The sequence below is a fragment of the Schistocerca nitens genome, chromosome 4 (genome assembly GCF_023898315.1).
Source record: "Schistocerca nitens isolate TAMUIC-IGC-003100 chromosome 4, iqSchNite1.1, whole genome shotgun sequence".
In the NCBI taxonomy this organism is placed as follows: Eukaryota; Metazoa; Arthropoda; class Insecta; order Orthoptera; family Acrididae; genus Schistocerca; species Schistocerca nitens.
The window spans coordinates 873497343-873516572 of NC_064617.1; the positions used below are offsets into that span (position 1 = coordinate 873497343).

The 19230-nt window shown below is 36.8% G+C and overlaps 1 long non-coding RNA gene across 2 annotated transcripts; it reads right to left on the minus strand.

Moving 5' to 3' along the window:
- Positions 1–11529: 11529 nt before the first annotated feature.
- Positions 11530–18914, minus strand: LOC126253364 (uncharacterized). 2 transcript variants are annotated; one of them, XR_007545947.1, is made up of 3 exons: positions 18871–18914; positions 13415–13963; positions 11530–13232 (listed from the first exon to the last, which is right to left on the minus strand). It is a non-coding gene; the product is annotated as an uncharacterized LOC126253364 (long non-coding RNA). The 2 variants fall into 2 exon arrangements; XR_007545946.1 differs by lacking the exon at positions 18871–18914 and adding an exon at positions 17996–18213.
- Between the last annotated feature and the right edge of the window lie 316 nt (positions 18915–19230).

Consider the following 19230-nt stretch of genomic DNA (forward strand, 5'->3'; position numbering starts at 1 on the left):
TTCAAAACTACCCAGGTGCACGAGTTGCTTCCTGTTGACCTGCCAGCAAGAGAAATCTTTGCTTTAGAATTTCTTGCTCACATGGAAGTGGACAATGAAGATTTTGTGGACAGACAAAGCCCACGTCCATCTGACAGGATATGTCAATACATAGAATTTTTGAATATGGGCAATGGAAAATCCACACGCAAATCAACCAGTACCACTTCATCCTGATAAGTTCACTGTGTGGTGCAGGTTTACGGCATCTTTTATCATAGGGCCATATTTTTTTGAACAGGTAGGTGCTTCCGGTCCTGTTACCTGTACCATCACTGATAAGCGCTGTGAGTATCTCTTGCACAACCACATCTTTCCAGTTCTCTGACAGTGTGGATGTGTGAATGGAATCATTTTTATGCAAGATGGCGTACCTCAACACATTGCAAATCCAGTTAAGCAGTTGCTGAAGCGCCATTTAGGAAATTAGAATTATTATCCACCATTTCCCTACAGCCTTGCCGTCACAATCACCTGATCTCAATACGTGTGACTTCTGGCTGTGGGGCTATCTGAAAGATGTTGTGTTCAGTGTTCCGATTTCAAGCTTAGGTGCACTGAAGGCACACATTGTGCACTACATCCAGAACGTGATCCCAGAAATACTTTGATCAGTTGTGGAACATGCTGTTTCTCGATTTCAACTTGTTGCAGAAAAAGGTGGACAGCATATTAAAAATGATTTGCACCAGTCACACGGAAATTAATAATCCAATTTGATTTTGATTAATGCTTTTTATGAGGTTTTTGGCCTCAGGACAATTAAAAACTGATGTGACTGATGCTTTTTATGCGGTTTTTGGCCTCTGGACCGTTAAAAACTGATTTGAGTGATGCTTTTTATGCAGTTTTTGTTCTCATGACAATTATAAACCAATTTTTCCCATCAAATGTGATATGACCTTACCATGATGGATGTGCTTATGTAACTAACATTATCACACCTGTACACCCTTGCACACTGAGTAGTACAGTTTGTTTAATGTGAAACGTACACCTTAGGCATTGTTGTATGATTCATTTGTCATCTGTCGTTGACCACTATTAAATTATGATGCTTACAGCTCCATCTATTGCTGCATTTTGTAACTATTTATTTTTCTTCTGCCATACGTTTTCCCTCTTTTCTGATAATATTCCATTGCAATTTGACATCATTCTGACCAGTGGTGTTAGTTCTACAGTGGTTTGAAAGTTTAACTTTATTTATAATCGCCGTTTATATTGTGCATGGCAAAATGGCATGATCCAAAACTGGTGCTGAGGCAACTGAGTTGCACCATAGGCCAATAGACGACAGGGGTGAGTGATGGGTGTGGAGATGTATACAGGTGAATATACATGCAACTGTTGAGCAACTGACTGCCCATGCTACCAACATTGTCACCCCAATGACCGTTCAGTGAATGTTGTACATGTGGGTCTCCGCAACAGCCACCTAGTGCGTACACCCAAGCTGTCTGTCATTTGTTGGCAAGTGGATGTCCACTCAGTGGTGGCAGGTGACCTTTTCAAACGAATCACATTTTATGCTCTGTAAGACAGATGTTGTTGGTGTGCATGGTGTGAAACATATGAAAGCAAACAAGGAGGTAGCGTTATGATCTGGGGAATGTTTTCATGGAATTTCCCGGCTGATCTTGTCATTCTGGAAGTCACACTGGATCAATACAGGTATGCATCTATTCTTGACTACCATGTCCCCATGTAAATGCAGTCCGATTTTCCTCAACACAGTGGCATTACCAGCAGGACAATGCAGCCAGAGACTCTCTCTCTCTGTGTGTGTGTGTGTGTGTGTGTGTGTGTGTGTGTGTGTGTGTGTGCGCGCGCGCGAGCGCGCGCGCGCGCGCTTGCGTGCACAATTGTGTAATTCTGACTTGTTTGGCAGTCTTTTTATTGTGCCTATCAGTGGCTCATCATCTATGCTATATGGTGAGCAGCAATGTACTCTTTTCATGATATTTAAGTTAAATACGTAGTGACAGTGAGCCTAAATAGACTTCAAATCACAGTTCACCAAAAATAACACATGTCATTATCTTTTGCACATACATGTTCCATTATTCACAAAAAAGAAAAAAGTTAATAATATACTAGTCACAGGTGGGTAATAATAAACATTACTGTACAAAGTATGTATGTAATTAATTTCCTAATTTACTTTGACCATCCCTAGTTAATGCTTTTGTTATTGGGTGAAATCAGTAATTGTTTCATGACTTAGATTCTATTGTTGACTCATAAACAAATATAAATTCTGTAATAACTATAAACTTTTGGAAGAATAACTGCTAGGATTAGGATTTTTAAAGTATTTATTTGGCTCTATTCGAAAACATAATAAAGCCAGCGGTAAATTAATTCCAAAATACTTACCAGGTTTGTCAATAGTATTGTTTGTATAGCTATATCTGTTGATTTCATTATTTAAACAAATAATTCAGCATAACCTTTGTAGTAGGAGGAACTATTAAAAAGGAGGAATTTTTTGATGTATTCAGTTAACTGAATGAGTTATGTTTTAATTGTAGTTTCTGTAACTTAAACATCAAACAATGTATAGTTTCATTGACTGTTAGTGTGACGATATATAAAGGACCGATTTTTGGTTCCGAGACAGTCAGTCCATGGTCGATTTTCAGATGGTATCGGTTAGAGTAACAACAATGCATCAACTTAGCAGTGCAATTAGTGTAACACAAATAGGCTGTGTGTTAAGACAATGACAACATCTGTTCAAGTTATTTCAGAAATAGCGTCACATGTATCCTGCAAGAACTGTGTGATTAGGTTTTTACTGCTCATAGATGTTCAACAGCAAACTATTGCAGCAGTATGCTGATGTCTGCTTGCAACCTATTAATGAGGCTTATCAACATTTACCAATAGTGAACTGGCCATATAACTCTGTAATATTGGTGCGGGGGAGGGGGGGGGGGGTGTTGAATACTGAAAGTAAAGAACTGTGAAACGCAACTGTCGGCTACATCATTTACATGACTCAGTGTTGAATTTCCACCCCTCCACCCCTTTTTCAGCCAGTATAACAATGCAGTATGTTGACACCAAGGGTGTGAAATAAAGCAGGCGAATGTCACATGTTCATAGACTGAAAAACTTTGGGGAGGGTGTGGTATATAAAGACTGGTTAATGATATTTTTTGATTTTAATAATTGCATTATTGTTTACAAAACTGCATGGTGAAAATTTAATAACGTAGATGACCTATAGACACAACAATCATCTGACTTAACTAAAACATATAGAAGTTGGTTGGAAAAATAAAAAAATTGTCAGTACTATTTGATTAGCATACTCTATACCCATGCAGTGAATTACCTACTTACATATACAGTTGTCACATTTGAAATTTTGTTAATTTGTGCAAATTTTTTGTGAAGGTTTTAACTGAATGATGGAGAGTGTTATCTAGTTCAGAAAAAAAAATAGGGCAACATAAGTATAAATTCAAATCATGGAATCTAAAATGCATAATAGCACAATTAGTAAAAGTAAATTTGTATGTGATTGATCTTAACTTATGAATACATTGTATTTTCAGTTACAGTAATTAGTTTTAGGAAAACTGAAACAGGTCACTGGAAAGGTGCTCTCAAGGCTTTCTAATGAGTGGGATCAATTCTGTCAAAACCAATTATTAGCTCACTCAGATTTCATCACTTCACATTGTTGTAACAACTTCAGTTAGCAAACTGCCTATTGGCTTCTGTCTCGGGTTCTTCGGCCGACGTTCATCTAATGATTTTTCTGACGTTTCGCCAGCACGAGTGGCTGGCATTGTCAAAGCTTCACCCTCCATTGCCGGTGGTGAACTGGAGCCGAGCTCGCGGGCGCAGACTGTATGTACCTGGCGCGCCAACGTCCGAGGGCTTCTCCACGGTCATTTCCGGTGCGGTTCTCCTCTTGCTACCTGCGACGGTCGTTCGCTGCAGTATGGGAAGCCAGGATCCGTTGACCTTAAGGCTTTCCTCTTTCTTGTTCAAACTGTTCGCGTGTTTTTGTATTTCTACAGCTTCTCTGAACAAGCGCGTGTGATAGTGGTTCTCTACAGCCAGAACTTCCGTGTCGGCGAATTTCCTTTAATTAATAAAGTTTTCATTCAAACTAAATATGCAGCAGACTTTGTAGTCAGGGCAGCCATGGCCTGGGTATGTCGTTTTTAAGATACGACCACTTCAGCTGTGAGTCCAACAATGAACAAAAAGATAGATTGCTATTTACGGGTAAAGATAACATGCTAAGTTGCATGAATATAAATTTTTCTTTCTGTTCATGTATTGCTTCGTGTTCACATATACAAGGTCTGTTCAAAAAATTCTTTAACATTCATAATTTCATGCCAATGGTGTGTTGGAGCGAAACGTGGTAGGCACCCCTGCACATGCCTGTGTTTAATGTGTAACTGCCACAAGTTTCATTGCTGTGTATCTGCTAGTTATTAATAATAATAATAATAATTTTATTGTCTTTAAGCCATTACAGCAATAGACAAAGTCATACATATAATACAATACAGTACAGTACATGCTATAGAAGGACAGAATTGTTAAGAACTTTACAGTTTAATATCACAGGTCATGAAATCCTTTACATTGTAGAATGGGTTTACAACTAACCTGTCATAAAGTGTTTGTTTGTATTGTTGCTCTGGTAAATTTTGTATACCTTGTGGAAGTTTGTTAAATAATTTGTGGCCCATAAGTTCATAACTGTTAACTGATTTTGACAGTCTGTGGTAGGGCGTATAGATAGAGCTGTTTGTCCTAGTGCTGTAACAATGTATATTTGCCCTGCGTTTTACTTTACGTAAGTTCTTTTTTGTGTAGATTAAAACATAATAAATACATAGGTTTATTACTGTCATGATTTTTTGTTGAGTAAACAAAGGTTTACAATGAGCCTTGTATGGTGAGCCTGTAATTATCCTAATAGCTTTCTTTTGCAGCAATAGTATATCATGCACACAAGTGGAGTTTCCCCATAAAATAATGCCATAGGATATGATGCTTTGGAAAAATGAGTAGTAAGATACTCTAACATAATTTTTAGGTACACAGTGCATTAATCGCCTTAACAAATAGATTACCCTAGACAATTTACTGGTAATATACTGAATATGTGGATTCCAAGAAAGTTTATCATCCAAATATACCCCCAAAAATTTAACACAACTAGGATCATCTGATGGAAATTTGTCTTTTAAACTAAATACCATCTGCTGGGTTTTGCTTTCATTAAGCAAGAACCCATTTGCTTTAAACCAGAGTGAAGCTTGCTCAATTGTCTCTGTAACACATGTTTTAAGGCTATTAAGATCATTACCGCTGTTCAGAAATGTTGTATCATCAGCATAGAGTACTGTTCTGGATTTGATAAATGGTGGCAGGTCATTTATCATTATTAGGAAAAGGAAAGGGCCCAGCACACATCCCTGCGGAACACCTACCTCAACTTGTTCTATACTGGACATTTCTTTCCCAACACAGACGGCTTGCTTACGGTTTTGTAAATATGATCTTAATAGCTTAAGGCTGTTACCTTTAACACCGTAAAAGTCCATTTTTTCGAGTAGTAGTGTATGTTCTACACAGTCAAAGGCTTTGCTTAGGTCACAAAAAGTCACTTGGGCAAAGCATTTATCTTCAGATACTTGATGGATGTATTTAACAACATTGTCTATGGCATCAATGGTTGACAGGTTTTTCCTAAAGCCATACAGTGATCCACTTATTAATCCTATGTTATCAAAGTAAACAGATAATTGTTGGTAAATTATGCATTCTAGAATTTTTGAGAAAACTGGGACTATGGATATTGGCCTGTAACTTGAGACAGAATTTTTATCTCCTTTTTTATGTACTGGAACTACCCTAGACAGTTTAAGCTCATCAGGGAAAAAACCCTCCAGTATACACTTGTTTATACAATATGTTAGGGGGTACACTATACAGTCTATTACTTTCTTAAGCATGTTACAAGACAGGTCATATATGTCTACACTGTCTGATGATTTAAACTGCTTCACTATTCTTAACACAAAACCAGGTGAGACCTCAGAAAAATTGAAGGTACTTGTGTTTGTTGATGACCTAGCAATATTTTTTGACAGTAACTGTGATGAGCTGATTTCAGGTTTAATTATAGCACTTCCTACTTCCTCAACTGATTTAATAAAAAAGTCATTAAATTTCTGGGGAGATATACTAATTTTGTCACTTCTTTTATCTTTGGCAACACTATTTATTAGAGTCCATGCTGCTTTGCACTTATTGGTGGATTTCTCAATACTTCTGAGATTGTGTGCTTGTTTGGCTTCCACAATTGCTTTTTTGTACTCATTCCTAGATCTAACATAGGCTAGTTTAGCATGATTGGTTTTCAGATTTTTATAAATATTGTACAACAACATAACTTGATTTTTCATAGTAGACAGCTGTTTTGTGTACCATGTATTTTGTCTATTTGGAGCTTTTGCTTTTAGGACTCTGTCAGTTACTTTGCATTTCTTTATTGGTATGCAGTCATTAAAGTGTCCCAAAAATGCTTTGAGAAACCTATCAAATAGTACCTTTGCTGGCAGATAATTGCTTAGAGTATAATGTGTCTCATCATAACACAGGCCAAACCAATCTCTGTTAGAAAGGGACGTACGAAACCTGTCAATTTTCTCATCTGTGACTGGTCTAGTGACCACAACTTCTGGGACAAACTTATTTACATAACTCTTATCAAGAGGGAACCTACTTGTATAATTTAAAGATACTGAATCATGATCAGAATATGGAAATACTGTCACAAAACATGATTCTTCTGTTGTTTTAAAATTTACAAAAATATTGTCAAGACATGCATGTTCTCTTGTAGGTTTGTTATTGACTGAATGTAAGTTGCACTGTCTTAGTAGGTTTTGGAGTTCAGTGACAGTACGTTTTTGTGTTGTGACATTGAATTCAGCATTCACATCTCCACCTATCACAATATCATAATGTATCCATCTAGTATCTGTAAGTACATGTAACAGCAGGTCCAGTTTTTCTAAAAATACATTGGTTATACCCTTAGGTGACCTGTACAGGGAAATTACAACTAACTTAAAACTGTCTATTACTATACCAGCAGCTTCAAAGTTCTGTTCATCACACAAAAAATCTAGATCTAATCTATTGAATGTACCGCTAAGTGATTTGTTAACATATATTGCCACACCACCTCTTAAATGCAATTTTCTGCAGTAGCTACTGGCTAGAATATAATCATCAAATTTAATAAATATAAGTTCACTCTCACTAGCCCAGTGTTCACTTAAACAAAAGATATCAAACTTATTTTCTAATCCAAAGTCATTGACAATAAATTCTTTATCCCTTACTCCTTCAATGTTAAGATAACAGATTATAAAATCAAACCTGTCTTTCTTTACAGATGCACTATTTTGCTGAGAGGCTATTAAATCTCTGGCACTATTTATCTTATGGGCTTCTTCCCCTTGCTGCCTTCTACTAAAAAATCATTTAGACGTAATGGAGGTACAGTTTTCCGTTTGCCCGCTACACTTGATACTGCTTCTACTCTTGGAGGTCTCTTCGCGTCTTCTTGTTCATGGCATGATCTAAGTGGCTGGGTTCCCACTGTAGGTAGTTCAAATGTTGCTGCAGAATGGACAGCTGGATCACCTGTTGGTACACTTGTTGCTGAATATGCTGCCACTTTTGCTGTTTCTGTTATCCTAGTTCCTGAATGAGGTGTTCTACCTGTTGTAACTGTAGTTACAGCTTCCTCTCTCCCAGCACATTCTTTTGTAATCAGTGATACCTGATGTTGTGTTACTGCTGCAACTGGAGTACATGGTAGGGAAGATACTTTGCAGGCGTCCTTTACCAGTGGTAGTGGAACAGGATCACTTTTCTTACATCTAGGAGAAACAATATCCATTACCATTTTGATCTTTTGACTGAGCAGCGATTTGCCCCATTTATTTAAATGCATACCATGTGTTGTGAAGTGCTGTCTTTCAAGATCGTCAATACTGAGGAAAAAAGCATTTGAAGTGGTCTTGTAGATCTTTTCATACATCCTGTTTGCTTTTTGGATTTCTCTGTTCACACAAGAAGATTCAGTAAGGTCATGTCTGTGTGGAATGCCTACAACAATAACTGTTTGATCCTCTGTTGTACGTAGCGCATCTCTTAGCACTCTGTTTGCTACTATTAGTTCATTCTTATATACATCGTTTGCACCGCCCAATACTACAATGCACTCACTTTGTGTCACGTGATTATTGTTTTTATAGTTTTTCAAAACTTCTTTTAGGCCTGCTCCAGGTTTCACAACACTTGTCACATTGAGATCCTGCTGGAAACGAAGAATTCCTACAATTCCTCTTCCGTGGCTGTCAGCAAGCAAAACTGTAGGCCTACTAAAGTTTTTAGGAGTCCCTTTGTTTGCAACATCGAGACAGTTACGTTTTACTGACTTATTGCGCTTTGTAAATTTCCTGTCCGCCGATTCTGATTTGTAGTCTTGGTGTGAGTTGCTTGTTTCAACATTTTTAAGTTCACAATCCGTAATAAGATGTTGAAATCGATTTCTTAATGGAACTTTTAACGCACTGGAAACAAATTTAGGTTTTGCACATTTCTTTGGTTCACTGTACTCTTGAAGTTGACCGAGTTCTTTATGTGATGGGTCAGATAGACTTTTAATAATGTTTTCCAACAATTGTTCAGTGTTGTACTAAGTAGAACATTATGTCGCACAGTTTGTGAATTTCAAGATGGCAGAGTTAGAGGAGCAATGTGTCTGCATTAAATTTTCCATGAAACTCAAGAAGACTTTGACAGAGTCACACCAAATGATGCAGGAAGCCTAAGGTGATGAGTGATTAAGCCTTACTTGGTGTTACAAATGTTTCACATGGTTTTTAATAGCTGGATGGAAGTTAAAGATGACCCTCATTCAGGAAGCCCTTCAACGTCTACCAACAATGCTCACATGAGAAACATCAATGAAATTGTGCGTGCCAATCAACAACTGACCGTCTGAGAAGAAGAATGTAACATTTCAATTAGATCGTGTCATGAAACCCTGACATACCACCTTTGCCACCAAGTTCGTCCCACAGCTCATGAGTCAAGACCAATAAGACCTTCACCCCACAATCTGTGAAGAGCTTTAGGATCACGCAAATGAGACTGAGATGTTCCTTAAGAGAATCATAACTGGTGACAAGATGTCAGTCTACAGTTAGGATGTTGAGACTAATGTTCAATCTCCACAGTGGGTCATGAAAGTTTCTCCATGATCAAGAAAAGTTTGTCAAGTCAGGTCAAATGTCAAAGCCATGCTGATAGTTTTCTTTGGCTTTGAAGTATTTGTTCATCATCTATTCATGCCACATCGACAAATTGCTAATCAATGGTACTATTGGAATGTGTTGTGATGCCTGCGAGAAAATGTGATTAGGAAACGGCCTGAAATGTGGCAAGGCAATTCATGGCTCTTGCATCACGATAATGCACCTACACACACTATTCCACAAAAAATGAAATCTCTGTAATGCCTCAACCTCTCTACTCCCCAGACCTGGCTACTGTGGACTTTTTTAATCTCCAAAGTTGAAAACCGCATTGAAAGGACGAAGATTTGCAACAATAGATGAGATAACACAAAAGTCACAGACAGTGCTTCCCTCAGTCAAGCAAGAGGAATACCAAGACTGCTTCTGGAAGTGGAAACAGTGATGGAGTGGTGTATCAATTGAGGTGAAGAGTAATTCAAAATAAGTAAATGTAAGCACAGAAAAATTTTGTGGACAAAGCTCTGTAATTTTTTGAATAGACCTTGTATTTCCAAAGGAATGTTTCTACATATAAAAAAAAGAGTGCTCCCATGAAAAATGGTGGCAAGCTATAGTTTCATATGTAATGTTCTACAAAAGTAATACTCAGCTATAAAAATTAGCAAACATATATTCCACTGCGGTGATGGATGATGATGATGAAAGTGAGCAAAATAATCACAAAGGTTTGCCACAATCCAGAAGGTTGTCAATAAGTCATAGGACAATGATACAGGTAAGATGACGGAACAGATCCTGATGCTCGGCAGCAATCATGGAATGGACATGTCAGAGCTTCGACAAGGCTGTGTAAGTAAAATCTATCAAGTCACCAGTGTTTTTAAAATGAGTGTTGTGCTTGACACAGCCTTCTTGTTTAGCTTACACTGCAACCATAGCTACTTACATGAGGAAGACGTGGCAAGTACTGCTGAAATAACATCACACACCAATGTGAACATTGTGTCACCCTTCCAACAGTTTGATCAGTCCACAATGAATCATGATGTGCAGCAGGCGAATACTAAGCTTCAAAGTTTATTGTCACAAGTAGAATGTTCACAAATTAAACTTACTGCTGCATGGCCATTAAATCAGCAACATCACAATTGCTTCTAAATTCAACTGGGAAGATGACTGCTTGGCCATAAACATTAAATGCAAATAGGACAACACCTGTCGAGTTCCGGTAATAGTTAACACTCAAACAAGATCATTTCTACGATGTATGGTAAAGGAAGTTACAGAGTAAATGTTGTACCTTTTGATAATTTAGCTTATATCTAATGCAAACATTATGGAACTTGCCAGAAATGCTATAGATTATCTATACTACTTACAAATATTTCATCAAAATATAAGAAGTTTTTTAAATAAAAATGAAGACCTGCTGCTTTCTCTTCAAGAAACAGCTGACACAGATGGAACTATTGCTCATGTGCTCTGCTTAACTGATCACCATCTAGAAGCTTCAGAAATAAAACAGATACATTTAAGTAGTTATAGAATTCGTTCTTACTACTGTAGGACCAATTTAGATGGGGGTGGCACATTACATGAGCAATACTATTAGATCACAAGTCATGAATGCGACTCAGTACTGTATTAAACAGCATTCTGAATGCTGTGGTATCAAATCAGAACTGGAAACTCAGTCCCTCATAATAACAATAGTTTACGGGGTACCTATGCGAACATTCTAAACCTCCTTTCCCAGATAGTAACAGTTCTTACAAAACTTCATAGGAATAACAGTAAGATTATAGTGTGGGGTGATTTTAACTTTAATTTTCTTTTAAATGAAACACTTATAAACAATGTCAATCATTATTGTCAACTTACAACTTTCTACATATGATCACATTCCCATCAAGGGTATATAGTGAAATATGACATTTATTTATTTTATTTATTTCATTCATGTTCTGTAGACCCATTAGCAATAAATCGCTTGGGTGTAGAACTTGTCATTTAAATAGATTTGAGACATTTGCTTGTAATAATAGGTTGTACAATGAATAATATATTACATAGAAAAATTGTTTACAAGAATTGTTTTTTGTAAAAAGTTACAAATTACATTGAACAGACTTACAATAGATCAAAATCAATACACATATTCTCATACATAAATTCATCCCGTGAGTAAATGGTTTTACTTAGAAGATACTGTTTAAGTTGGTATTTAAAAGTAGGTGGATCAGTAACTGACATTTTTATTGCCTGAGGGAGAGCATTAATATTTTTATGCAAGAGTAGTGTACTCCTTTTTCCACCATACTTAGATTCTTTTGCTGAAGATGTAGATAATTTTTTACCCTGGTGTCATAGTTATGATACATGCTGTTCATTTCAAAAAGGGAATGGTTTTTACACAAGAAACACATGAGAGAGAAAATGTACTGAGAGACCCTTGAGAGTATTCTCAGTGCTTGGAAGAGTTTCCTGCAGGAATGTCTGTAATTGGCACCACACAGAATCCTAATAACTCTTTTCTGGGCTCTGAGGATTTTGTTTGTCTTTGGCTGGTTTCCCCAGAATATAATTCCATAGGCCATCAGGGCACGAAAATAACCAAAATAGGCAGCTTTCAAAGTATTTATGTCACTGAAGGAAGCAATCGCACAAATAGCGTAAATTGCTGAGCTTAGTTTTTATATAGGTAAGGAATGTGTAAGAACCAGTTTAGATTGCTATTAACAAGTAGACCCAGGAACCTTGTTGACTCCACTCTTGCTAAATTCCCATCATTGTATTTAACATTAATCTCCCCTTCGATATTTTGGCTTGTATGGAATTGAATCAATTGAGTTTTCTCAAAATTTAGTGATAATCCATTAGAGGTAAACCAGTTAAAGGCCTCCTGAAAAATTTCATTTACAGTGATTTCAGAATTAGTATTTGTTGAATTGTCTACCAGAATCATCGTGTCATTGGCAAACAAAGTAAATTTTATCTTAGCCATTGTACACATTGGAAGGTCATTTATGAAAATAAGGAAAAGTAGAGGACCCAGAATAGAGCCCTGTGGGACTCCACAGTTTATTGTGCCCCAATAAGAGGACACTGGTTCCCTGCTTCTCCAGTTAACCCATAAAATTCTGCCTTTCTCAGAAAAATCTCATGGTTCACGCAATCAAACGCCTTAGAAAGGTCACAAAAAATTCCAGTTGAAGAATTTTATTATTGATTGATTCAAGAATTGCATTGGTGAAAGAATATATTGCATCTTCTGTTGAGATGTTTTTCTGGAAACCGAATTGACTTTTATTGAGACTATTGTATTTAATAAGATGTTCAAGAATCCTTCTGTGTACAAGTTTCTCGAGAATCTTGGAGAAACATGTTAAGAGTGAAATAGGGCGATAATTGGTTACTTCGTTTCTGTCACCCTTCTTGTACAATGGTTTCACCACTGCATATTTAAGTCTATCACGGACAATTCCTAGTCTCAGTGATTCACTAAAGATGACATTTTTAGGACAGCATGTCCCATTTCCAAGCTTCCATGACTATGAAAGACATTTGTGACATTTAGCAATCAGGACATCCCACTGTGGGAGATACGAGCAAAAATCAGAAAGTAACTGACAATGATTTTATTACCAAAAAGATTAATAGGTAACAAAACAAAAAAATCACAAATGAACTTACATCTTTTACCTACTTTTCTACATAGTCACAAACATTCTCAACACATTTCACCCATTGTGGTACACTTGCAATATTCCCTGGCTGTAGAAGCCCATTTCATTGGAGTACAGCCATCTTCGGACCACTGATTTCACTTCCACATCTGTTGCAAAGCACTGGCCAGCCAGGAATTTCTTCCTGGAACCAAAGAGAAGAAAATTCGATGGTGCATGGACAGGATTGTGTGGTGGATGTTAGAGCACCTCCCACACAAATTTGGCAACTTTCTCAGCAGAAACATAGAAGTGAGCATTGTCATAAAGAAGTCTGACAATGTCAGCATTAATGTGGCATTTGTCATGAAGGGCAGAACAACTTACCCAAAGTTTTAATGTAGACTACAGCATTCAAAGTGGTCCCATGTTCAGCAAAGTCCATCATGCATATCTCAGAACACTGTCAAAAGCAGTTTTCAAGCAGTTTGAGACACTTTGATATTCGCTGGCCTTTTTGGTTATCTGTCAGTCCTTAGGCACCCAGCAAGCTATAGCTTTATGAAATTTGAAAGTGTCATGAACAATATCAAACATTGCACCATTGGAAATGTTGAACTGCTGAGATAAGGTTCACAGTTGCACACTCCAGTCTTTCAAAATTGCTGCCTTAATGGCTCTGACATTCTGCAGCTGCCTGGAGCATGGCGAATTGCAAATGTTCACATGGTCCTCTTGGAAGAATGCACACCACCTGAAGACTTTTCAACGGTCCATACAATTGTCACTATTCACACATGCAAGCCCTCATGAATTTCGCTTGGTTTATGCCCTTTGGCCCACAAACATCAAACTACACTTCGCTGCTCTTCACAAGTTGATGACAGTAACATGTGTACCATATCTGTTTCATAGTCCAGGATTATCTCACTAGAGCTGCACATGAAAACAAAATACCCTCTTTAGAACAAACTTCAGACTATATCATTGTGAAATTTCAACATTCCAACTGCAAAAACAGGGGGAAAAATTATTGTGCATTACTCTCAAATCCTCCCTTGTACTATTACAATATGTGCAGATGGGAGAACTTCTTAAACTCACAACTTTCACATGACAAGGTGACAATGAGCCTCCACATGTTCTGTGTGGCTACCTGTTCCTTGGCTTCATGCTTTGAAGGTGTTTAGAAAACAAGAAGAACAAGAGGCAAAGTCTTTGCTATGATGGACGCCAAGAAAAATAACTGTCAAATTGGTGCATGTAAAATATACTTGTCTTACTTTTGCAGAAGTTACATATCTATAAGACAATCTGTCAACTCACTTAGTATATGAGATTATGTTGTTGTAAAAGAAAGTGTGAATGAAAAAAGTTTAAAGTTCAGTTGTTATGTCATTCAAGTAGCATGGAGGATGCTCTCTCAAATCATCCATCCATGCACAAGGAGACAAAGTTCTCTGAAGATTACAGTGAAGTAAAAATACAGGCTCAAATAGTGGAAACTCCAAGTAGGAATATCAACAACGTAGGAACAGATAGATTGATACTTACTGGAAAGAAGGCTCATTAAGTTGCAGACAGACACAATTAAATTGTCCCTGTCTGCAACTTGTCATGTCTTCTTTATAGTAAGTAGCAATCTATCTTTTCCTACATTGTTAAAAACACAGGCTGTAATAAATAGTCCGTCTGATCATGATGGTCAGACAACAACTTTAAAACAAGCAAGGATAAAAACAGTAAATATTCACACCTAAGTGAAACATGTACTGAACTTACTAGATGGTTCAGAAATAGTATACCAGATGGTCAGAATGAATAAGAAATTCAGTTCATTTTGAACTTACTTCTCAAACACTCAGAAGAAGCTTAATTTTCCCAAAGATGGATTAAAATCATACCTATCTGTTGTGGAAGCAAGGTGTGGTCAAAAACTGCTATTAAATTACTGTATCTCATGCTAAAAAGAAGAATCTATGTAGAATGTAGAACTAGTAGAAGCCTAGCAGACAAATTACATTACAAGAAATATTGTAAAATCCAAACATGTAACCAGGAAGGCCAAAAACTTGTCCTATGAACAGAAAATTAGCAGGTAAAATAACAAAGTAAAACCATATGGAAGATCATAAAAAGTAAGATACACAGGAGCATAAACTCAGAACAAGCAACGATACCACATCCTCTGGTGCAGATCAGACCAGGCGAAAATAATCAAAAAGTTTCAGCCTCAAAATTTAATAAATTTTTCTCACTGTAGATGAAAAAACAAAGAATCATATTAACTGATCTCCCACAGAAGCCACAGAGCTGCTTAATAACATGCAAACTACATCACACATAGCACTTCATTTACAAAGGACAACTCCTAAGGAAATCATAAAATTACTCAGAAGCATTCAGTGCTCTGGATACCATGGTGTTTCAAGTAATAATCATGTGGAAATTTAATCGCATTGTGTTATTTGTGTTGACTGGTTGGTTGATTTAGAGGAAGGGACCAAACAGTGAGGTCATTGGTCTCATCAGGTTAGAGAAGGTTGGGAAAGGAAGTCAGCTATGCCCTTTCAAAGGAATCATCCCAGCATTTGCCTGAAGCAAATTAGTAAAATCTCAGAAAACATAAATCAGGATGGCCGGACACAGGTTTGAACCGTCGTCCTCCTGAATGCGAGCCCAGTGTCCTAACCACTGTGCCACCTTGCTGGGTAATCTATCAATGAATGGTACTTCCAGATAGACTAAAACCTGGGGTAATGATACCAATCCACAAATATGAAGAGAAGCATGTAATATTCAACTACTAGCCCATCTCTTTGTTGCCAGTACTTTCAAATTTATCTGAAAGAATAGTGTATGACAGGATTTATAACCATGCTACACAAAATGGCTTACTGACAACTTCATAGCTTGGCTTTGATAACAGATTTTCCACAGAGAGAGCTATGTTTAGTTCAACAGATGTAATCCTAAGAGAACTAAATTGGTGAAGGTATACAATAAACATCTTCGGTTACTTTGCTAAGGTATATGACTGTGGAGGGACTTCACCAATGATAGTAGCAGTGGAGGAGGCTGTGACCAGTGTGGTAGTGGCTGCGAGAAGAATATTTAAAGAGGAAATTAGTGTGCTTTACACTGTACGTACACATATCATGTTGTACCACGGCACTTTCTTATTTAATAAAGTGCATTTTATCTGCAACCACGTCATTATTAGTCAGTGTCTTTATCCTTTCCCAGGAAAAAATCCACAACTGTGAAGATCACTTTCACACTATGGTAACAAAGACAAACCTTTGACTTGATTAGAATCTTACTTACACACAGAGTCCCCCAGTGCCCGAACCTTAAGCCACTGATTTTCTTGATATACTTTATTGATCTACCTAGTGCAATTAATTCAGAGAAAAGAAAGTAATATTTGGTGATGATACAAGTATTCTGATCAAAGGACCCCACTCCACTATGCAGCCAACATTAACCAAACATGCAAATGGTTCACGGAAAATAGTCTAACACATTTTTTAAACTAATATTATGCAGTTCAGACAACAAATAAAAAGCTTATATTTCCAGAAATGGATATTAGCAATCAGAAAATTAATAAAATCTCATATACCAAATTCCTAGGCATCTGGATGGACACCCAGTTAAGATACAATGAGCAAGTTGATCAGCTGCTCAAGAAACTTAGCATCAAATCAAATCAAATTCTTTGCACTGGAGGCCATTTCTTGGCAGAGAAATAATTTTGATTATCTCCTCTGGCATAATCTTCTGAGGAAATGCTGCTGCAGTTGAAAAAGCTCTCAAACCTCAAAAACAAGCAGTGAGGTTAACAGATCACTCTGCAGGGATCTCTTCAGGTCTCTCAGGATATGTACTATTATAGATCCACAACGATGATTGTAGCCAACAACAGGGAATATTTTCAGACAGTTTGATATCCATAGTTATGACACAAGACATGTCAAAAATTGCCACCAATGGACTGCAACTCTCATGAAAGTATACAAGGGATTCGCTGAGTCAGGTATAAAACTATACAATAACTTTCCCATCAATCTAAAAAGAGGAAATTAATAATGTATAGGTAATCACAAGGAATATAATGTCATTCTCCATACATCAATTTATTTATAAAATGAATGAATTCTTAGTTGTAAGGTATCCCTTAGTGTAAGATTAGAGGAAACCACTTAGTAAAAACACATTCTTACAACATGTATGTGATACTTTTATTTATGTTATGGAGATAACATGTTGTATTTTAATTCAAATTATAATGAGAAAACGTGTACTTTCATTTATTCTCCATTTTCAGGTACTCAAACTTATGCCAGTAAACTGCAGGTTGAAACATAATATGGAGCCAATTGATTTTAGAAATGTATAATCCTTGTGTTTCATCATTATAAAATGATATAGGATTTGTCGTAGATGATCTTACATAGATAACAGGACATGAAGGATTTCCAGTTAAAACTTGTCTAATAAAATATCCTTACATATAAGATGAAACCATACACATAACAATAGTCATAATATGTTAAATTACGATAATAAATTAATACAATTTATTTTTCAAATGAGCACTTTCGGTCTCTATGATGAAGGAAATAACCTGCTCTATCTTGAATGCTGATGATTCAAATATTCCTTGACACTATAAAAACTCTTGCTAATTAGAATTTTCTGATTTCTTTTTTGATTAATATTCATTTAATGTCCTTTGGTAGTTCACTATACAGAATTTTTGGCTGATAAAAAGCAGAGTTTCTCTATGAAAATCCTCTCTACTTCTCACTTTGTAGTTATGGACTTGATTGTTTAAGACAGAATGTTCCTGGTGTGCTTTCAGAAAACATATACTTTCTCTTTTGAAGCATAAATGTGTTTCACAAGACTAGTATTCTGGCAAGCCCAAACCACAGTTATGACTGAAAGTATGTACATACGTACTTCTGTCAAAATGCATTCCATTTCTTGGATTACAATGTCGTATATTACTAGTACACTACTTGTACGTCATCTACACGACAAAAAGAAATCAAATCATGACTTGGCTACTCTCTCTTTTTTTCACGAAATGGAATGCGTGATTGTAAAATTCTAAATGGAAGTTTGTAACGAAAGTCTACACAATCTCTACTGTTTTCCATCTTTAGTGATCAATAGAATTAAGTATACTTGAAAAAAGAGACAGCATTGGTCGTATATTTTTTTATACTATTGCAAAATTGATTTTCTGTCACTGAGTGACCATCTTCAGTGCTATATTGTATAACTTAAATTGGGATGCACTGTTGTCACTATGCTTAAGGCGATCACATGTCTATGTGATCGCCGTAAGCATAGTGACAACAGTGCATCCCAATTTAAGTTATACAATATAGCACTGAAGATGGTCACTCAGTGACAGAAAATCAATTTTGCAATAGTATAAAAAAAAAATATACGACCAATGCTGTCTCTTTTTTCAAGTATACCTGTTATCTGGTCGTTGTGCACAAGACAACATGGAGTCGCCAATCAATAGAATTAAGGTTATGAATACAAAGTTCCTTCTGTGAATTCAGCAAATGCTATTGATCGTTTCGCAGGAACAGAAATCGCGGGTCTAGTTTAGCAGGGGATACAACCCGTCGGCTTTGACCAATGACGTCAGATACATTGCCTCGACAGAAATGAGATATTAGAGATAATGTCCGTATCAGTAATCTTGCAGTGAATCATGCCGTGTGTCCGGGACTGCGATTTCTCAACAATGTGCAAATGACAGGTATCACATAAACCCATTCCCTACGTTAGTCAAAACCGAAACGTAGTAGCAGTACCCTAACTGGCACACTAGTTCCCGTCGTGCCTTGCTCGCGGCGACACCAAACTGCCGTCAAGACAGCAGCACTATCTGGTGAGAACAGAAAACATTAAAACAATTTCGTAACTTTCTGGTTATCGCAAATTCTTAATTGGTTGAGAGCGTTTATTATTAACTGCGATAAAGCATTGGTTGGATAGAAGTAACTGTGTCGTCAAGATAATATATTGAAATTCCACATTTTCATTACAAGTGAATGATTTCATGTTTCTGGTAACAGAATATATGACAGGACGCGTCTTTCAGTGAAAGAATGTTATTACGAATCTTTGCTGATATATGAGCATATTTGCGTATTCCGGAACGAAGAACTAGA